Source organism: Electrona antarctica (genome assembly GCF_951216825.1).
Source record: "Electrona antarctica genome assembly, chromosome: 4".
Lineage (NCBI taxonomy): Eukaryota > Metazoa > Chordata > Actinopteri > Myctophiformes > Myctophidae > Electrona > Electrona antarctica.
Genome location: NC_136809.1, coordinates 17,833,083 through 17,852,482, shown reverse-complemented (window position 1 = coordinate 17,852,482; position 19,400 = coordinate 17,833,083).

Genomic DNA, 19,400 nt, shown 5'->3' with positions numbered 1-19,400 from the left:
CCTCTAGTCTAGACTCTGGAACCATTGGCACAGTATTTTGTGTTGTGTTTTTATTGTGATGTGAAATCACAAGTATTGGGTCGGTACTACTTTTAAGTCAAAGTGAAAACTCACAACACATTTCAAAGCACGTTTGTTTATGTATTTATTTATATATTTGTTAGATATATAAAAATATATATATATACTGTATAAAAAGACTTATTGGCTACAGTAATACCTGCATGGTTGTAAAAAGGTGTAATGTTTATTACACAATTACACACACACACACACACACACACACACACACACACACACACACACACACACACACACACACACACACACACACACACACACACACACACACACCTCATACCATGTGGTTTGGGACAGAGTTTCTCCCGGTTAGGACACTGGAGTGGGTTGTGATGGTTCTCTGACATGCCTCACACACACACAGAACAACTTTAATAAAAGAACATTGTGCCATTTGATGTAGGCCTATATATGATATATCGTGCCGTGCAGTGGTACTCAAATAAAAAGTACTCAAATAAATCTCTTGAAAATAGTAGATCTGCAAGCTCACACAGCTCGCATCACAACACATTGTGAGCTTGTAGATCTGCTATTTACAAATGGCTGAAATGAATATAGGGCAGTAAGTAGTAACTAAGGTTTTCAAATCCATGCAGTAGAAAAGTACCATATTTGGATCAGAGATGTAAAGTACAAATACTTTATTTTTTGAATCCTTAAAATTCACATTTTCCACCCGACGGAGACAATATACTATTGTATAATTACGTTTAAGGCTTGATATTTCTCCAAATAATACAAAGACAAAACCTGTATTTTTGGGCTTATAGAAGCCAAATGGTAAATGTATAGGTCTGATACTGAAATCCTGTATACTTTACATTTCCCAAAAGCTTACATTTATTCTTGTTCGTACATTTTGAAAAGATAAAAAAATAAAAAATAAAATAAGTGGGGGGTGCTCTTGTCATCATACATCATCACATTCCGGCCAATCGCAATTTGTATCTTCACTTTTCTGTCTTCACTTTTCTGTCCTCACTTTTTATCCTCATGTACTTTGCTCATGCAGCCAATCAAATCATCGCTATGGAGTGATCAGCCATTCAAATCATCGCTATGATTCACAAAAACACACAAAGCTGGGCATAGGAGGGACCCTCAAAAAAAGTAATTTTAACATCAAGGTGCCCCCTGGCCTGGAACCTATAGGACTAATCTGTACGTTCCAAAATCGAGCCTAGAATATCCAATGCTAAAAAAAATCACTTTGTTTTCTGGGTCTCAACACTTCACCAGAAGCAGCTACCATCCACAAGATAAGTATCACTTAAAAGCATTAGCCAACTGCCAAAGTTAAAAAACACTACACTGTGACTGATCCCAAACGCCTGTCTTCATTCACTCCCTGCTCTCTCTCTCTCTCTCTCTCTCTCTCTCTCTCTCTCTCTCTCTCTCTCTCTCTCTCTCTCTCTCTCTCTCTGTCAGTGTGTGTCTCTCTCGTTTCTCCCCCTCCTCCCTATTCTATTGAACGTTCAACGCTCACCTCGTTCAATTTCCTCCTTCCTTCCTGTGCTGTGATGAAAACATGAGCTGCAGCTAGCGCGTCCTGGAGCCGCTCTACCGCCCTATAAATCTACTGTCAGAGAGAGAGAGAGAGAGAGAGAGAGAGAGAGAGAGAGAGAGACAGAGACAGAAACAGAAACAGAGACAGAGAGACAGAGAGGGGGGGGGGGTGGAGAGAAGAGAGACTCGACATAGAGGCAGAGAGAAGAGAAGAGAAGAGAAGAGAAGAGAAGAGAAGAGAAGAGAAGAGAAGAGAAGAGAAGAGAAGAGAAGAGAAGAGAAGAGAAGAGAAGAGAAGAGAAGAGAAGAGAAGAAAAGGATAACAGAACTTTGTGTTTAGTCTTGATACTGTCAAATAGACTAGAGCACAATCGTTTTAGAAAGATGTGCCTTTTATGCTATGGCCTGGCCTGATGAAGATGTTGTAGTGACATCGAAACGTTGTCGTTTTGCCTGTTAATAACGGCTTATACTGTCCAAGACTGCACTGCCTTCCTTCCACTGGCCTGAACAAGCATCTGTCAGCGAACTACATGTGGGTGATTGAAATCCCATTGAAATGAGGAGTATCAGCGCCCCCATGAACCTCTCCGTACACCTTTCTGTACCACCTCTACCTCCCCGTGGGAGGCTGTACTGCCTCCGTTGAGAAGCACTATTTATGATTCACCAAATCTGTGTATGTGTGTGTGCGTGCGTGTCATCGGTATAACTCGGAAGGTGTCCGGGTCTCAGACTTGGTGTATTTGTGATACTTATAAGTTTGGGCAGCTACGTGGTCCTCACACCTATACGCTCCACTGATACGACCAATGCAGTGTATGTGTGAGTCATAGCCATAAGGAAGAATGCAGGGGTCTTTTTTCAGGCCAATGATTAAGGAAGGACTCCTTCAATTCAATTCAATTAAATTCAATTGTATTAAAGTGTCAAATCACGGCCTGGGCCGTGGCTCAGTGGTCCAGGCACCTTGGCTGGTAATCCAGTCTGGCAGTGTGCCACGGGTTCGACTCCCGATCCCGACGGCCTTTACTGCATGTCTTCCCCCCATCTCTCTCCCCATTTCCTGTCAGCCCTACTGTCTGTCCCTCCATAATAAAATATAAAATAAAGGCGAAAGCCACAAAAACGTGTCTCAAGACACTTTACAAACCAACAAATATCCACCCAGAGCAAGCAATATACAATGGTAACGAAAAACCGTGTTGGGGGAGAGGGGGGGAATATAGGAAGAAAGAATAGAAGAGAGATAGACAGACTACATATTGTATACAATTGTGTTGCAGATTACACATTAATAGATTGCTTATGAATTCATAGACGTTTCACAACACTGTCATCGGTGTTGTGTATGTATGTATTTTCAGACATTTAACCACAACATTCAATACTTTGGCTATCTGCTCTTTCCCCTCGACCAGATCTCATTGCCAAAAATTGTTACATTGCTTAATGCTGGCTGTAAATCGCTCTGGATTAACAGTGTCTACTAAATGCCTAAATTGTAAATATGCGGCCTTCTCACTGGCAGATACAAAGATACAGGCTACCATTCATTTCAATGGAAGCCAGCGACATGAATCCCATGGCCTAGGGTGTGGTTCCCAAACTGTTTTAGCCCGTGACCAAAAAGAGAAATTAGAAATTTCAATAAAATGTGTGTTCCAATGCTCAATATTATAATTGGTCTTGTCTTAGTTGATGGGGTCTGATTTTGCCATGTGTTATTTCTCCTATATCAATGTGCAAGTGCAATAACGTTCACACCTGTGAAAAAAATAAATGTTTTTCTATATAAAGACAAGGTTGATTGACGATGTCACAATGCCAAATTTGTGCAACAGTAATAAAACTAAATCTGTCAGGGGAGAAACAAGCCACGCCCACGTAAGAGACCTATATTTGTGTACGATTTTGCCTCTAGTGGCTCCAACCGGGATCGGTTATCTTCAGTATCTATTCTAATCTATCTATTCTAAATCTGTCTAAAGCTGTCGGCTGTCACAGATTAATGTATGGGTTCGGTGTTCTGTCTGTCTGTCTGTCTGTCTGTCTGTCTGTCTGTCTGTCTGTCTGTCTGTCTGTCTGTCTGTCTGTCTGTCTGTCTGTCTGTCTATGTGTCTATCTGTCTATCTATCTATCTATCTATCTATCTATCTATCTATCTATCTATCTATCTATCTATCTATCTATCTATCTATCTATCTATCTATCTATGACCATCTATCTTATATAATAACATTCATTTTGTGGCCAAGTTCAACACAATTTCCCAACATCATTCGTAAACAATTCCCTCCCAATCAATGTGATCTATTATATCGCATTACCCACACTGTACATCATTTCCTGTTCATATATTATAATGGGTAAGGCCATAGTATTCAAAATCTTTGGTATAGGGCACTGGCTGAACTGTGACACATGCACTTTAACCCTATTTTATAGCCAATCTACAAGCTCACAACACATCGCACCGCGTTGTGAGCTTGTAGATCAGCTATTTACGATGCGTGACACCAACATAATGACGCAGCACAAAACGAGACAGCTCTATAGATATAGATGGATGGATGGAGGAGTCAGCGCTACACATCTGCTCAGCAGCTGGAAAATGATGTCTTACCTCATAACTTTCTGTCTGCCTTCTAACTCTTTCTATCTCTATACCCCCCGGCCCCATCCCCCCAAAACACCCATTTATTCTCTCGTCTGGATGGCTAGCACGCTCCCCGATCATATAGTAAGACTTGTCTGTCTGTCTGTCTGCCGCCCAACAACTGGAATCTGTCTGTCTGTCTGTCTGTCTGTCTGTCTGTCTGTCTGTCTGTCTGTCTGTCTGCCTGCCTGCCTGCCTGCCTGCCTGCCTGCCTGCCTGCCTGCCTGCCTGCCTGCCTGCCTGCCTGCCTTGTTGGGCGGCAGTGACTCAGGAGTGGCTCGGTCGCTATAGCTCTCCCAATTGGATGACATTGGCAATCCACCTGAAAATGTATAAATTTGAATCCTGAAACGTTTTGAACATAATATGATATTTCCCACCAGCCCGTGTTGGCCTGAGCCGGGTGTGGTGGTGGTGAGCCCAGAGGCAGAAATGCTTTATGGGTAAAAATGACTCGCTGGAGTGTAGCTCAAAGTTCCTTGCGTTACAGAGGAACCCACATGCGTGTGTGTTTGGGACCGACAGCTCCAAACAATGCATGCGTGCGTTCCTGTGTGTACTTGTATTGCTATACTTGTGAGGGCCAAATGCCCCCACAAGTATATACTGTAGTAGACTTTGAGAAATAGACATTGTGCAGACACTTTTCCTGGTCCTCACAAGAGTTTTTTTGTTTTTGTTTTATGGTTAATATCTTGACATTTAGAGCTTAGGTTTATGGCGATAGGCACTGTTCAAAGTAATAGTCCCGTCAAATACCCATCAATGTTCACGTTCAGTATTTGTAGTCCACCCCATCCAACACTGCATGGGGCGTTGTCCAGAAAGAGAAAAACACGCACGCACGCACGCACGCACGCACGCACGCACGCACGCACGCACGCACGCACGCACGCACGCACGCGCACACACACACACACACACACACACACAAAATGGTAAATGGTGCATGGTAAATGCATGGTAAATGGTGCATTTATCACCATCCAACACTGCATGGGGCATTGAAGAGAAGAACACGCACACACACACACGCACGCACGCACGCACGCACACACACACACACACACACACACACACACACACACACACACACACACACACACACACACACACACACACACACACACACACACACACCAATGGAGGAAACCATGCAAGGCACCAAACTGCTCAACGGGAGCAATTAGGGGTTCCGAGTCTTGCTCAAGGACACTTTGTCACTAACTGAGGGTGCCCGGGATCGAACTGGGAACCTTGCGGTTCGGACCCGGCCTGTATAGAACAGTGACGGATAGCCGCCTGCTGACTGGTAAACACGTGCTTCCATCAGTTCCATGCATATGTCTTCTCTGCTAACAAGTGTAACATGGCGATGTGCAGCTGATTAATTCTGCCACTCCCTCAATAAATCACAATGCTCACTAAAGTGGCCGTCGATCCTGCCACGGTTAAGATCCCAGTCTGCCTAAGCACATGTCGGAGTCTCTGATATCCTACTGTCTGTCTCTCCTACACTGTCTCCCTCTCTGATTTCCTACTGTCTGTCTCTGCTAGTGTCTCTCTCTTAGCTTTTGTACTGTGACGTCTGTCTCACCTATACACTGTCTCCTTCTCAGCTTTCCTACTGGCTGTCTCACCTACAGTACATGGCCTATGTGAACTGGGGACCTCCCAAAATAATCATATGTGAACTGGGGACCCCCCACCCTGACAAGCACTTGGAATGTAGGAGTTGAGGCATTACATTGTTTGACTCGGTTCGACAGATAAATATTGTGAAGATAGCAGATCTATAAGCTCACAAGTTTTGACAATTTGGCGAATGTTTGACCAGTTTTTTGTAGTATAGTTTGTTGATGCAGTAATGGTCTTTTTTTTCTTTCCACAATCATGAGGTTGAGAACCACTGACATGGGGAATTAATTTACAAAAACAATAGGACATTTTGTGGTTCCACAATGCATTTCCAGAGATTTCCAAAAATATGTATTACTAGAATCAAACCATTCAGGATCCTGGTGAATCATGACCATAAAACCAAGGGTATGCTATTTATTAAATATAGTATATCACATAATTAAGTATTCATTATGTAGGTTTAATGGTCATGATTCACCAGGACCCTGCAGGCTTGATTCTAGGCATATATGAACACATTTATTTTTATAAATGCAAGATATATATATGTTTATCATATGTGACATATAAATTGGCCGCCTGCATACCTTATATGTCACATATAGAGACAAAATATTGTCAAAATATTTCCTATATCCACATATATGAACTTGCATGCATATAATATGTTCATATATTTCAAATAAAACCATAGCCCCACCATTAGCCTTAAGTAGCCAAAGTATAAAATATATATATATTTTTTTTAAATTCACAGATGCCTTCCCGTTTTTAACGGGGTTAAGCTACTCTAGCTAACTCACAATGACAACTTACTTGCTTACTTAATGTTCTTTATGCCGGCTGGCATGTATAGGGCAGCAACAAAGGATCTCCACTTCAGTCTGTTCTGGGCCAGCATCTTTATACTGTAGATCCCCAGGTGTGATGCAGGGTCTTCAACTCTCCCTCCACTGTCCTCTTTTGCGTTTGCCCTCTGGTGTTCAGTGAAGGGCAGTTTTGGTGATGTTGTCCTGTTCTCTACGGATTACATGCCCAATCCATTTCCACCGTCTTCTCAAGGATGGTATCCATGTTTTCCTGTTTGCACAGGTCAAGAAGGTGTTGGTTGGGGATGGTTTTGGGCCAGAATATTTGTTGTATTTTCCGTAAGCTTTTGGTGTGAAAGGTTAACGTTGTTAAGCCTCTGTAAGGCGTTTCTGGCCTTGCTGAGCCTGCTTGTTATGTCGCTACCTGCGCCTCCATCATGACTGACAACGCTGCCTAAGTATGTGAAATGATCTGTTGTTCGTTATAGGTATGTGTATTGGTGAGGGGTTTGGGATGTTCAGCACCATCAGCTCACAGATGCCTTCCCGTTTTTAACGGGTTTAAGCTACTCCAGCTAACTCACATTGACAATGTTGTGTTTTATTCAGCCAGTGTCCGGAGTCTCTCCATAAAGTCTACGTTTCATAAACGTCTGCGTGAATCATTCCCAAAGGTTTTGTGGGACACAAACTTGGAATTTCTCCAGTCAACACTCCCCACCCCCTCCCCTTCCAGACCCGTTTCCTCAATGTCAAACCATTTGATCTTCATGGAGCCACTCAAGATAAATGGCTGTGTGTGTGTGTGTGTGTGTGTGTGTGTGTGTGTGTGTGTGTGTGTGTGTGTGTGTGTGTATGTGTGTGTGTGTGTGTGTGTGTGTGTGTGTGTGTGTGCGCGTGTGTGTGCGTGTGCGTGTGCACGTGTGCGTGTGCACGTACGTGCATGCGTGAGTGCATTTGCGCTCGCTTACTTGTATTGCTATTGTGAGGGCCAAATGTTTCCCCAGGTATAGCAGAAATAGACATTGTATGGACAATTTATTATTGTCCTGGTCCTTAAGCTATTGCTATTGGAATCACCATCCAAGCTGCAAGTTGCAGCCGCGCGTGAGCTTCATTTTCCATCTACCAGCTGTCTAAAAACCAGGAAGTGACTCCTGCTCTATAAGCTGCATCTTGCATCTTCGTAACGCTACTATGTGCTTACGCTCAATGGAAGAAAAAGGAACAGTCCACTCCTTGCGTTTTCAAGGGGGGTTTTGGTACAAGAACACCAATGGTATATCAAGATTTATATATAATATTCATTTTCCCAAAAATTGTAGCTTGTATTTGTAGCTTGTTTTTGTAGATAAGCTACAAAAAAAGACCCCAAAAATTGCTGAGCTTGACGAGGTACACAAATAAAAATGTATCTCAGCTACGTAGCTCAGCTACATAGCTCAGCTACATGTAGCTTTACTTGCCCAACACTGTGTGTATGTGGGTATACATATGTATATGTGGGTGTGGGACAGCTAGTCTGAATTGTTCATCTGTCAAGATGAGCTGAACATGAGCTCGTCTCTGTCAGGCGGGAACTTATAAATATCCAAATCGGTTAATACTTTTCAGAAAATGTTTTCCAATGGATCCACTGTAGTTATTTAGTCACAAACTCTTGTTAATACTTTGAATTTCCTTATACACTAGGTCGTTTCTGATTGGTTGAAGTAGCGATCTAGCTGTGCTTAAACGAGCATGATGGAACACCTAATCAAAACATAAATCACACCCATGTGAAGTGAGGGGCGCTCTTATCATTGTACATCATCTCATTCCTGCCAATCACCTTCGTCTTCAATGTTTGTGTTACACAATGTTTGTGTTTAGACAGACACTCAAAATTGTCCATTCATTGTCAATGGGATTTAACGTTTGTGTATAGACAAAGTTTGTGTTAGCACATATACCAAAAGCTGGACATAGGAGGGGCTATCACCTATCAGCTGTGTTGATCTCCAACTGGGTTGCTATGCTAGCGATTTTCTTGGAACATTTTTTATCTAGTGGCTACAACTGTAATTAAAAACATTCAACGTGTTTTTTTTAGGGTAACTGTTGTATAATCGCAATATTACAGTGCTAAAGTCTTTGCCCACCACCACAGAGGTGACGTAGTTGTCATAACCCGACCCGTAGGGCCATGACAAATTGAGGAGGACGCAGTAGCAGTGTTCAAAATAACAATAATTTATTAATAAAAGGTAACTAAATCAAATAATGCTTACAGAATGTATGAGATGTGGAAGTCAGTAAGATGCTAGCGATTTTCTTGGAACAGAAGTGTTCCTAGTGGCTACAGCTGTCATTAAAAACATGACTGTTGTATAATTGCAATATTACAGCGCTAAAGTCCCTGCCCACCACCACAGAGGTGACGCAGTGCTAAAGTCCCTGCCCACATACATTATTACATTCATGAATCCACTTGCTGATCGGCTGTCAGTATTGAGCAATTTGTTTTATGATTCTGAATCCATTCCAAGCATTAGTTTTGCACAAAATACACTCCTTGGGCTAAAAACAGCCCAAAATGTGCTGACCTCATCACATTTGTGCTGACCTCATCACATTTGTTTTGTTTTTTAATTTTTGACAATTTTGCCTGCCATATATGTGGTAGGGTCACAAGAAACCCCTATTTTTCTTTTTAAATAATTGCTCAATACTGACAGCCGGTCAGCAAGTGGATTCATGAATGTATGACAATATTTTAGGCCAATATCATGAAGGCTGCTGTGAATGCACTGAGCCAACATGCTGATGGGACTGTTGGGGGAAGCAGTGTGCTCTGTGCTGCTGTGTGTTACTGTGATTAAACAGCTCTGTTTCCTCCTGCTAAACCACTCCATTACCATGCTACACTATCCATCCTGTCTGGAAGTAGAAACCCTGTTATTGTACATTACACGCACGCACGCACACACACACACACATGATTTATTTTTTCATTTTCTGCTTGAAAGACAGGAATCCCAGGAGAACCTCACACACACACACACACACACACACACACACACACACACACACACACACACACACACACACACACACACACACACACACACACACACACACACACACACACACACGCACACCTTTTCACTTTTGTTTTGTAATAATATATAGGCCTATCATATGTTTAATTTTGAATTTTGTTGACCTCTCGAGATGTTATTATGGTTCTTCCCCTAACCCTAGACTGGGGCTAGTAACATTAGTTGGGAATATATGGTCTACTACAATGTCATCAGAGTGTTTGATACAGAGACCAACTGCTGGTTTGCATGCCTTCTGCACAGCTTCTTCCAGAATGACACACGGTGCATTCAGCCTATAGTGGAGAGCTGTACATATTTGGTGGCTATAACGGCAACCGTGACCAGACCAACGATTTGTGGAAATTCAACCCTGAGAACTTCGCCTGGAAGAAGGTTGAACCCAAGGGGAAAGGACCGAGTCTAACGTGTAGTATGTGCTGTTGCAGGGTGGGAGATCGTATCATCCTCTCTGGGGTGATGTGTATATCTTATGGTGTGTTCAGACGGGCAGATGAAACAATGCAAAAACGCATCACAGCCTAATTTGTGGTAGCTTCACTGTTGCTGGCTTCCATTGACAATGAATGGCATACGGCATCGCTTAATCTGCCCGTGTGAACGCAACATAAGACCTCAGTCCAATAGTATGACCTTATGCAAGCTAGCAGTTATTCCCCACACGACATCAGGTGGGAACTGGCAGGCGGCAGCCATGACTAACCAACAGCATCAGAAAAAAGCACACTAAAAACGAACAAAGAAACATTCAATGGCACATATTCATAAGATCACACAGTCCATAATGCTCTTCTGTATTCTACAGTGGAACCATTAATACATAATTATACTTCTTGTCACTTTTATGGCCCAAATCCATCAACCCAGTGAACAACCACTTTGAAGTTCAAAGATCAATTAAGAGCTCTGGACGAGCAAGTGCACGATTTTTCCGCGGGGGTTACGCAGCCCTTGGCCTCACCTCCAGAGGAAAAAAAACAGTAAATACGGAACTCCCCACAGGACGGACGAATTGTTGATGGAGCCACATAGCTGCTTCCGCTCCGTACAGTTTGTTCCGTCCCCAGTGTAGCTCCCCGTAAGGCCACCAGAAGGCTGCACGTGGCAGGCAACCCGTTTCCCGAAAGCCTTCGTTCGCTACGCAATGCGCAGCCAATGAGTCTATATCTCCTGTAACTCTGAAACCGTGTACAACTGGAACCAATAGAGGGTCAATTTGGTTCCATTTACACTCTCAGAGCTCATGGTTGGTGTCCTTGAAATTAAATTGGTTGAGAGCCATTCCAAGTGAATTTCTTTTGTTCCTAATGATGACAACACCTGAATATGGAGGTGTGCGTTGACGTGTGCATGCGTGTGTGCGTGCATGCGTGCGCGCGCGTGCATGTGCATAGGTGCGTGTTGACATGTGGGTTTGACCTCTGCCGTGGCTTAGACCTCGAACCGCTGACTTCAAAAGAGAGCCCGGTTCAAAAGTTCAAAGGTCACGTTCTCACTGCAGGAACCACCCAGATTCTTCATGTTGATGTATGTTACCCTAAAGGTCACGACCTTTGCAAACATACACCCACCTTATAACAGTGGATCAGTGGATCAAGACATGGACCCTCATAGTGGAGTCAGTATTGCTGTATGGGGCCGAGACATGGACCCTCATAGTGGAGTCAGTATTGCTGTAGTGGAGTCAGTACTGCTGTATGGTGCTGAGAGGACCCTCACAGTGGAGTCAGTATACTGCTGTATGGGGCTGAGAGGACCCTCACAGTGGAGTCAGTACTGCTTTATGGGGCTGAGAGGACCCTCACAGTGGAGTCAGTATACTGCTGTATGGGGCTGAGAGGACCCTCACAGTGGAGTCAGTACTGCTGTATGGGGCTGAGAGGACCCTCACAGTGGAGTCAGTATACTGATGTATGGGGCTGAGAGGACCCTCACAGTGGAGTCAGTATACTGCTGTATGGGGCTGAGAGGACCCTCACAGTGGAGTCAGTACTGCTGTATGGGGGCTGTGGTCACCTCTTCACCGAAAACTGGACTATGAATATGCCTAAGTGTCACATGGACGGACCACAACAAAAAGGTGGTCCTCTGCTGGGACCTACTACGGGTCACAGACAAAGTCTGAGAGAGAAGGATGAGGCAGGCAGGGCACTGCGTCGGGCACCCGGAACTATAGTGCCAAGCAAACTGACACTGTGGGAGCCAACCCAGGGCACAGCCAGGAAAGGCCAGAAGGACCTACTACGGGTCACAGACAAAGTCTGAGAGAGAAGGATGAGGCAGGCAGGGCACTGCGTCGGGCACCCGGAACTATAGTGCCAAGCAAACTGACACTGTGGGAGCCAACCCAGGGCACAGCCAGGAAAGGCCAGAAGCACGCACCCCATACATAGATGCACTGCAGTGCAACACCTTAGCTAAAAAAATGAAATAAAACTGTAAGTCCCTGATACTAGATAGGAGACTGGGGAGGACAGTGATTCAGGAGTCCCAAGTTGGTGTTGGCTAGACCGCACATTCACATCGCATCTGTAAGGAAGCCGCTTGTGTTTTTTGTGTTAGCATTTTAGCATAACTGTTAAGTATTCAATCAATCAATCAAAAATGATGGCCTCTCTCTTACTTTCCAACACTGCTGAGGTGCATGTTTATTTTAATGATCAATCAATTGATTGTGTTCCCACCTGGATCAATAGGAACTAACGTAAGTTCCGATAGATTGGTAGTACAATGAACACGTTTTTTTACAGGTTTTAAATAAATTAATGAATACAAACTTTTTACATTGATTTTATTTTAATTTATTATCAATACAAATGCTAGTGTTTTGGTAATTATTTGAGGACCCACTTGACCAGTCCTCACAGGCCACCATGCCTGCCCCACATTTAATGTGGTCAATAGTTTGGGAATTTGGTGCTGACAACATGCACGCACGCACGCACACACACACACACACTGTCACACACACACACACACACACACACACACACACACACACACACACACACACACACACACACACACACACACACACACACACACACACACACACTAGCAGCTCTTTCTCTCTCTCCCTCACTCAGTGATGGATCGCGCCATTACAGGCCATTTCCGTCCAGTAGGCTATCAGGGGGCGCGAGGGAGGCGCGTGCATGTGGCGGTGGCGGGTGATTTGCTCTGCGGACTAATTGGCTTTCGGTCAGCATGTGAGACCCCGCGTGTTACTTCACACATTACCTGCTTGTTAACACACTCTGTACCTTAATGCAACGCAGATAGGTGTGTGTGTGTGTGTGTGTGTGTGTGTGTGTGTGTGTGTGTGTGTGTGTGTGTGTGTGTGTGTGTGTGTGTGTGTGTGTGTGTGTGTGTGTGTGTGTGTGTGTGTGTGTGTGTGTGTGTGTGTGTGTGTATGAGAGAGAGAGAGAGAGAGAGAGAGAGAGAGAGAGAGGGAGAAGAGGGGGAGAGAGAGAGAGAATTGTGACATATAGGCCTACTTTTATTTTGTTTTATTTATTTTTTAGTTTTACTTTTATATTATTTGACAGCTTTAGTTATATAGTCACTTTATAGATTTCGATTGCTATTATTACAAAACATTAACGAAATAAGCTTATATTTCATAGGTACTTTGTCCATTCGAAGTGATCTACAAGTCCAGAAGAAAACTTGTATTTAAGTTTTAGTATTTTAACTTGTTGTATGGGCTATAGGCTAAGTGTATGCTATTTGTACTTTTGGCCTTTTTGTGGTTTTATGTATAAAAGAGAAGAACAAAATCAGAGATGTGTGCGTGTGTGTGTGTGTGTGTGGCTGTGCTGCGTGTTAGTGCGTGAGACAACGTGTGGTGTGTCACGTGTGTGTATTGTGTATTCAAACTGATTTTCGAACGGCATAGCCAACTAAACCAAGGATAACTATTCATCAAATCACAGGTAAGCACACACACACACACACACACACACACACACACACACACACACACGCGCGCGCGCGCACACACACACCCTCACGCGCGCACGCGCGCACGCACGCACATCATGCGTGCGTCAATCCATCATCATTTGCAGGTGAAACGGTTTTAAGCATCCTAATCCCAGCCGTCATTATAACGACGTGATTAGCATGTCTGTGTTTTTAAAATGTTATTATCTGGAAATGACGTCATACTTTTATATAAACACCGCTGATTAAACACGTTTTAAAACGCCACCTATATTTTATTTGTTATTGCTCTCATTATAATTATTATCATTTGTTTTTCGTATAAAGACCTTTTAACTAGTATAGGCTATATGGCCTGACATTAGCCTACGGTAATTATTCTTATAATGTGCAAAAGGGGTCTTTAGACGAAAACTATAAAACTTATAACGATAAATGTTTTATTTTATTTTATTTTAATAGATATTTATGGTAGTATTTTGTAATAAAAACATCTTCTAACTATATTATAATTGCAGCTTTATTTTATTAGCTATTCAATCACGGAAATGATAAATCTTACCAATTGTTGATTAAGCATATAGTAAACTATATTGTAATATATTTTGTTAATACATCTCTTTAATTTGAATGTGAAGGGCCTTACTAAATTATGGGAGGGTGATTTCTAAATAATATTAGATTTGGGATTGGGAGAGGAATGTATTATTATTATTATTATTATTGTTATTATAAAAAGCATTTTTAAACCAACTTTCTATCAGTCCTGCATGAGATCCGAGCGAGTTTTTTTTCTTTATACACATTTATAATATATTAATATTTCTATTGGAACGAGGTTAATCGGGCCATAGTTCTTTTTCTTTGCAGATAATTAATCACACATCTCAGCTGTGCGCTGAGTGTCTCTGTGACTTTTCGCTCTGGTCCATTATAGAAATGGAGGAACACATTCCTTTAGATTTCTTTAGTGAAACGTCATTCATGAAGACTTCAATGCACATAATGAATAACATTTAATCTAAGCGCCATGCATGCTGCATGTCATCATTATTTTATTGTCAACTCTCTCCCACTCGCGCGTTGACTGCAGGCCAACATCTTTTCTTTGTCGGTAAAGAGCAACTTATACTTCATAGACTTCATCCATCGTACGACCGTACGACGGACTATATTTCGTTTATGTCGGGCCAGAAACCTCCACATTTAAATTTGCAATTAGTATGAACTATATTTCAGCTTGCTGTAAATTATAAATGCTTCATATACAAGAGTGTCGACTGTCGAATACAAAAGTAGTGGAAATATAAGCTGCAAGCTCACAAAGCTTTGCATCGCAATTCGTTGTGAGCATGCATGCTCTCATTGCTCTTCACGATTTACTCATTTTTACTAAAAGCAACGATGACTGACACAATTTAATTTGATCACGTTTGCCTTTTTATGTCATTATGAAACATTCTTCTTATATTTTGACTTTTTGAGTAACTTGCAGCTTCTCTTTAGTCGGACTATAGCTACAGTCCACTATTTGAAGTAACCATAACTCCGCCCTGATTTTCCCTCCTTTGCACCAATAAAAATCAGTGTCACATAGCAAACACAAACTGATGCAATATGCTTTATACCAAATATATAGTCTCTTATTGGCGGATTTAGTTTAAAGCTCAAACCAGCCTGCCCTGCATGGAACCTGATTCCTTCCAGTTTAGCTGAGGTCACATTTGTGCAGAATTCATATATGCCACACGCCGGCGTGAATGATATGTTACTAGACCAACATCATCATAACAGGCGCATAACGAGAGAGAGAGAGAGAGAGAGAGAGAGAGAGAGAGAGAGAGAGAGAGGAGAGAGGGGGGGGCAGGCAGACAGACAGGCAGGCAGACAGGCAGGCAGGCAGACAGACAGACAGACAGACAGACAGACAGACAGACAGACAGACAGACAGACAGACAGACAGACAGACAGACAGACAGACAGACAGACAGACAGACAGATGGATGTGCTTCGGCTTATCCAATAAGCAAGGTAAATAATCGTCACCATGCAGGTGAACAGCAGTCTAAATACTATCTATCTAAAACGACGAGATGTGTGTGCGTGTGGGTGTATGGTATGACGAATCATAGTTTATATGCAGTGAGTGTGAGTTTATCTAGTGAATGAGTGTGTTTAAATGAAGATCTGTGCATATTATTCATCAACTTACAACAACGAACCATCATCCTCCAACCGCTTTATTATTCAAAACCTGCGTGCACGCGTCTTTGCAATGCTGTCGCCTGTCGGGCAGAAACCTCCTATCATCTACATATCATTTTTTCCGTCATTTTACCCTATATTCTTCGGTCGAGTGCAGCTAAAAAGCTGAATATAGCCGAGCGCACAACGCGTCGCGTCGGGACACTAGCCGGAGTATAGCCGGTTTTTATTTCTGCATATTTCCATTCCATTTCCTGAAAAGTAGGCTAACTGTAGTTTTTCCCCTTTCACGGGTTAGTTTTATTTGTCTTGGTGAAATGGTCTTTATTAATGACTGTATTGTGATGCCTCTGCCTCATTGAGACACATTGAACCAACGTCTTCCTGCTATGTCTGCATGCAGGAGATCTTAATAGGATTTTCCTAAAGAGGATGTGATCAACTGTGTCTTAATAAAAATCTATTTTAGATTAGCCATAATTTAAACAAACACGAGGCTTCAAAGGTCCCTTGCACATTGCTGCGTTTTCAGTCTGTATTTTTCCGCAATCACTTCCAAGATCATCGGACTTCCCACACCCACACTTTCTGATATGAACAAGAAGGCCATCACACGGTTAGCTAGCAATTTCAATATCACATGACACTGATCACCCCCTCACCCTCAGGACAAAACTGTCCTGAGAAAAACCTTACCCTGCATGGGAAAAGATCAAAACAAACTGCCCCGCCGATAGGATGGTTCTGCACACCCTCACCCTCATGTTTTTGGATTGTCTTGGACTTGGTGTAATATTTTCTGTACTATATTTGTTTTGTTATGGGTGTTGAACAGACCTGTGAATCCTTCGGGACAATAAAGATTATTTATTATTATTAATATAATATTATCATATAGATATAGTAGCCAATGTCTAACTAAACGGGTTTTGTTTTGGTATTTTTCGTGAATATAATCATACATCCTACTCTTACTTTTTTTATTAAGCCCTATAAACGTTATTTTGTAGTAGCAGTAATAATAATAATAATAATAATAATACGTAATTGTTTTCCCTTCTTCTTATAACATAAAAACGGCATTAGCACGTGTGTCTGTGCGTTAAATTCATCCTGTCTATCTGATGGTTGACCGAGGCGCGTGCACGAGCCACATGTTTTTTTTTTTTTTGTTAAGCCATAATTGGAGCTATTTTGTTATTAGAGCACTTTGAGGAGCTACTATCCACACACACAGACACACACACACATATGCACACGCGCGCGCGCACGCACGGTGAACGTGTGAAATCAATATAGGCTATACATTAGGGTAATACCGTAATAGTGTTTAAACAAACAGGGGCAAATCAATAATTGTGGTATTAGTCTAAGTAGCATAATGCGTCTCGCCTGCTCTATCACTGCTGTGCTGAGTGACTGCCACTATCTGGCCTGATGGCGGAGCAGATCTGTCCACTTAAAAAGAGCATTCGTTACGACACGATAGATATAGGCTATAGAGCTCAAATTTTAAATATTTATAATGTGCAAAATAGGCTATAACCGCAACAAGACGCATCATAAGTTTAATTAATTAATTTAAAAATCAAGATATTTCACATATAGCCCTATATATTTACCGAAACATTTTGCTTTGATGTATTTATTTATTCACGAAATTCTTTTGAAAAATGTTAGATTTATTTTAATGGTAAATTGTGATTTGTCTTTTCATATAACACGAGATTAAAATAAGATGTATTTTTCAGCGTTTGTTATCTCTTCTTATCTCCTTAATTATCATGAGATTATCGCCGTTCGGTTCAAATTAATCTCAGTTCAAACTGTATTGGCACTTATAGCCTAAATTATAGGCAGTAGGCCTAAAACTATAGCAGTGGATAACGTCGATGTCAACAAAGATCAATATGTCAAATCGGCCACGTAAAGGCTATATTGTGCATTGTAAACATTTAAATTGAACCAAAAATGTACATAAAGATGGAAACACATACGAGTTGTTCTGGTGTGCCATATAGCCTATATTATGATAATGTTACACGACTATATGTAATTATGTATAATCCATAAGTGTAGCCCAGGTTGAAACATGACAGACTCCGTGAACCACAACGCGACGGGGTGCATGGCGGCGGATGGCTATATAGTTCTTTCTTTGTGTTGAGAAATAATCACTTTAATAACTTGTGGAATCGCCTGCAGAATGTGTTGTCAATATCCTAAAATTAGCCTATCCCAACAGGGATAATTCCTTCCCGTTCCGTTTGAATTAATCTGCTCATGGTTTGCATTTTAAATAACTACATATTAGTTTTTTTATCCTCCATATAATTCACTGTAATTCCAATTTCACCTGAACGTTTCGGCTTGATACAATGTCCGTTTCTATTTTTAAATGTTTCTATGAAACACATATGACCTGTACAGACCAAAATGCGTGTTTTCCTGCAGCTGTATAGGCTATATGTCAGTAAAGTCCTCCGTGTTTCCTAACATGCGTCCATTTGGTTTGAACAAAATTCAGAGCTGTTTTTAATAACACGGAACATGGAAAGCAGAGAAATCATATATATATATATATATATATATATATATGAATTGCTATATTTGTCCAAGTTAAGAATTTGAGGAAGCACGAGTGAAATATTGCAGTCCAACCATGATATTAGCACATATTGGATTTGTGCTCTAAAGGTCTATGATGAGCTCACTGTGTGTGTGTGTGTGTGTGTGTGTGTGTGTGTGTGTGTGTGTGTGTGTGTGTGTGTGTGTGTGTGTGTGTGTGTGTGTGTGTGTGTGTGCACACTCTGTTTCCATACATCAATGTTCACTTGTATGAGCATGCATGTGCGTGCAGCGTGAGAGAGAGAGAGAGAGAGAGAGAGAGCGAGAGAGAGAGAGAGAGAGAGAGAGATGGCAATGGTGTAAAAGTAACTATAATACATTTGCAAGTACTGACTATTACTATTTTGAGGTAGGCTACTGTAGCCTATTTATTTGAGATGTGAAGTACATTTTTTGCCCAATATTTTATTCTCCACTACATCTCAGAGGCAAATATTTGTACTTTGTACAGTTACTCAACTCAAACTCTACCTACTATATTGAAAATAGCAGACTTATAACTATAGACTGCTACTTTCAAAATAGACAAATCTGGATACTTTTACTTTTACTTTTTAGAAACTTTTATACTCTGTATATTTCTACATTGTGGTATCGCTACTTTTACTTGGAAGGAGGCACTCCTCTATGTGTGTGTGTGTGTGTGTGTGTGTGTGTGTGTGTGTGTGTGTGTGTGTGTGTGTGTGTGTGTGTGTGTGTGTGTGTGTGTGTGTGTGTGTGTGTGTGTGTAAGGGATATCCTCTGGCCTTGGGAACATGCTGCATGCTCCAGTCTGACAGAAAACAGACTCCTCCATAGAGCTTCCTCTCAGCTAATGAATTC